Below are 4,510 nucleotides of genomic sequence, written 5' to 3' on the forward strand. Positions count from 1 at the left end.
TTAGTTGGTAACACTAGTGTTCTCTGTTTGGTGTCCTGTTAGAATACGAATATTCACAAATTGAACACCAGTGTTCCGGAAGATTTTATCGAAATAAGAGTTTAAAGACATTTACGTCCTTTTATTATAAGCAATTAATAAACTTGAAAACATTTTCAGAACTACCAACATGTGCCTTTGATTTCAAAAAGTGTTCACTGACTCAAATTCACATATATACGAGTCAAACAAAATATTTTGTTCGTTTTTTTTTTGTTTCAGAATTTACTGGAGCAGAAAACAAACTAAAGATATCGTGATGTGTGTTTCTAACAAAAAATAATGTTGTCTGGATAAAAACACGCGACAAACACTGTTGTCAGTTGGTGTTAGAATGGCAGCGGTCTATGGCTGAACACATCCATTCTATTTCTGAACACAAAAGTTCAATACTTGAACACATATAACACTTCCCTTGTGATGAAACTGAACGCATCCGACGCGTCATAAGCGTCCAAACGTTTAGAGTGTTAAATGGACAGTATGTGTAATAAATTGATACTGTAATTTCGGCCATTTGTTGACAATACGGAATGGACAAGAGTATGCTTAAAACTGTCAATCAGACAAATTGTTATTGCATTCATTATTTATATCAATTGTTCTCAGGTAGTGACGGCTTGATTCACAAGTGGTATTGTCTTCCCTCTTTTTGAAACTGCAAAGGACAACAGTTGAAGCAGATTGACATAATACTTGTCACCAACGCCAAGATACCAACATCAGCGTCACCGAAAACGGCCTCGCGTGTGAAAGGATCACATTTACTTAGGAGGAGCTGAGTTGTCTGTATTACTAAATATCCAGAATTGCTTAATATGATGAATTTCACTTACAATTCATCAGTACACTTTCAGGAGACAATTTTACAGAAATCACCGCCAGTGTTTGCCATGCTGTCAATTACATGATCTTCCTAGGAATGGCAATGTCGATAGTTGGTCTGATTAACAATTCTTTCTTTGTATTTGTGTTCGGTAAAATTAAGGACATGCGCAGCAAAACGAATGTTATATTGGTTAATTTAGCCGTGTCAGATATTTTACTTTTTCACATCTTTCGAGTCATATACATTATATCAGATTATATCTTAGGTTATTCCGGCATTCTGACCACATGTTTAAACAATTTCATTTGGATATCACTAATGGAGTCAAATTTTACGATTCTGTTGGTTGCAATTGAACGATATATTGCCATTTGCCATCCATTTAGAGCAAATGTATATTTGAAGATGCAAAACGTCGTTATCATGCTTTCAATAACATGGTTGCTTAGTACTATTTGCTTAATTGGATAGTTCGAACTTTGTTCAACATTAAATCCTTCTCGTTCCCTTTATTTTATAACAACCTTTTTAATAGCGATCGTTCTTCTTATTAATATCACTACTGTGCCTATATTGTACACATTGGTCGCAAAAGAGATGGCCAGAAGAAGCAAATCGTCCACTTTACCTCAAACACTGTCACTTGTACAAGATACAAGACGAGTATTTAGGACTGTTGTCGTCACGACTGTTGTGTATTTTATCGGTTCTTTCCCATTTATAGTTGTAGACATTATCGTGGTATTAATATCTTTAATTAGACATCCCCATGCTTCACTTGTCGTATTGAATTGTAATTTACTTATCATATTTATCAGTTGCCAATCTTTACTGGTCATTCAATGTTCAATCAACCCTTTAATCTATTTGCTTTGCAACTCGAAGTACCGAAATGCCGCCAAGAAAATTTTCTGTTGTCGTGTTTCTCACACTCCAAGACAACACGAAAACATTCCATCACAAATCCACCGTTCCTTGGCAACAACTACCTTGTAGAAACTACGCCTGACACCTTGCAGTTGTATTGAGATATATAGTATTAAATCACCATGACTGTGATGTCTTTTAACGACTCCTCTGTATTTTTACCAAGAAATGATCAAGACTCATTTAGTACATTGAGATACTTGGTATTTATCTTATCAACACAAAGGAAAATGTAAAGCCTAAGGTTACATTGACTGTGCAATGATGGTTTCCAGCAAATGCAATGGTTGAAGGTAACGATTTCTGCCATTATTGAGCCTTGCTAAATGATGCCTAAAAATTGATATTTTTGATTGTATAAAGCTCAATAACGTTCCTAATTTTCCAATGGAATCATCTGTAAAATTTGAAGTCAGCAATTTCTGTAACTTTCCTATATCGGATGTACATTGACCATTATCAGTGACAACATAGAGTTGTTGTCTTGAAAAGGCTTTTTCTTCGAACGACATTTGCTTCAGTCATGTTCCTTCAGTGGATAGATGTTGACAAAAAACAAAAAAAAACCCAAAAAACAACGTGTCTTTCTCTTTTTTATTTTTGTTCTTAACTTTTGATTACTGATTTTGAAACATATGTATTTTACGTAACTGTATTGAGGTCAACTGTAACAGTTTTACAAATGTTTTGAACTTTTTGTCAGCCTATGGTGCATGCCTTTGATGTGTTAAATTTTGATGTGCTTAGTTTTTAATCAAAGACATGTATAACTGAAGAATGTTACATCAGTAAACATGAGTTTAGGGATAATTCCTCAATCATAACAGAGTCAATTTTAATATTTCAGAGTGAGAAATGACCGGAAGCAATACCGTTTATTTCCGTCTTTGAAAACATAGTTTTATTCAGGATTAAAAAATCCATTTTAGGAATACCAAGCAAAGTTGTATATGTGCAAACAAAAGTTTCATTCTAAGTTTTCTGATATGAATCTCCGAATTTTAAAGAAAAAATAAACAAAAAACTTATACTTAAAAAAAACAGACGTGGTGTATCTGCCGCATGTGGTGCAGTGTGTGGGGGGGGGGTAACATGTGGTGGGGCAGTTTGTGGTGTAGCAGTATGTGGTAGTGCAGTGTGGTGGGACATTATGTGGTGGGGCAGTTATGTGAGGTGGCAGTATGTGGTGTGGCAGTTTGTGGTAGTATGTGGTAGGGCAGTATGTGGTGGGGCAGTTTGTGGTGTGGCAGTATGTGGTAGGGCAATATGTGGTGGGACAGTTTGTGGTTTGGCAGTATGTGCTGGGACAGTATGTGTTGGAGCTACATGTGGTATGGTAGTATGTGGTGTGGTAGTATGTGGTGTGGCAGTATGTGGTAGGGTAGTATGTGGTGGGCAGTGTGTGGTGTGGTAGTATTTGGTGCTGCAGTGAGTGGGGGAAACTGTGTGGTGGGACAGTATGTGATTGGACAGCATATGGTGTCGAAGTATTTGTATGTGGCAGTGTGTGGTGGGGCAGTATGTATTGGGGCAGTATGTAGTGGGGCAATATGCACTTACCATTGTTGACACTTTCACTGCGTTACTAATTTGTATACATGCATTCGTATGCGTAGTTTTCTATGGAGAAATGGCCTTATAATTATTGATTTACATCTATGAGCTGTATCTTTTTTATTATAAGAGCACCCAGGACAATTTTTCAGTGAGTATTGCAATATTACAGAGCATCAAAAATGCACAAAAGGTCACCTGATCATGGCGGCCATATTGGAATGTAGAAAAAAAATAAAAAACCGTGGATTTTTTTGTTATATCAATGTTTAATGTATTTCTTTCCAGCGTAACATTCTAAAACTCCTACATACATTTTACTAACTCAAATTCAGTAGGGGAACACATACTCTAAAACATATTCCACATAAATGAGGTTAATATTCATATTTATTACAAGTGCAACTTCGCAGAACAGGTATCACCTGACATTCAAAAGAAAGTTACATTATATATATAAGCTTATATACTGATAGCCAGTCCGACGTGTAATTGTCATTGATAGATTGATGTCGTAAAAATGCACATGATACCCCATAAATCGTTGTGACGTCGGTCACCGGCCCCTTGTCGCACTCTTCTCACAGCATGTTCAGCTGGCCTACCTTCCTGTCTTCCTTGCAATCTCTGTCTTTGTTCGAGTGGATCTGGAGCATATTCACGTTCAGTATTAGAGTTGTTGTCGGGTGAAATGACTTCCTCTATCTCTGTCTAGTTCAGTTTCACGATCAGTTTTCAATTTCACTATCACTGTCCAGAAAAAAAATGCTCAAGGACTTCGTTGATTTTAAACTGTTCCGCGTCGCCATTTTTAAATATTTTCTAACAGAAAAACAACAATCGATCACATGAACCTTACAAATCAGGGCGAAAAATGACCGATTATGGCGGCATTTGTTTACAACTTTAGCTCACAAGCTCATTTTGGTTTGACCTCTACCTCGTACGCTACGCTAGGCTTGAAGAAATAGTCAAAAACATGATGTAGAGCAGACAAAGCCAACGTTTATCGAATGCATATAAACGCGTAAGTTCTTGGCGCTTGTTGGCATGCGTGTTTGCGCAGAATGCGCCCTCTCGCGGTGAAAGTGTTGAAAAGCCAGACGTTACTTCTCAGTTGCCTTTACCAGAGATATTTTTCTTCTAAGGATTTGATTTGGT

Source organism: Ptychodera flava (assembly GCF_041260155.1).
Source record: "Ptychodera flava strain L36383 chromosome 23 unlocalized genomic scaffold, AS_Pfla_20210202 Scaffold_23__1_contigs__length_28996876_pilon, whole genome shotgun sequence".
Taxonomy (NCBI): Eukaryota; Metazoa; Hemichordata; class Enteropneusta; family Ptychoderidae; genus Ptychodera; species Ptychodera flava.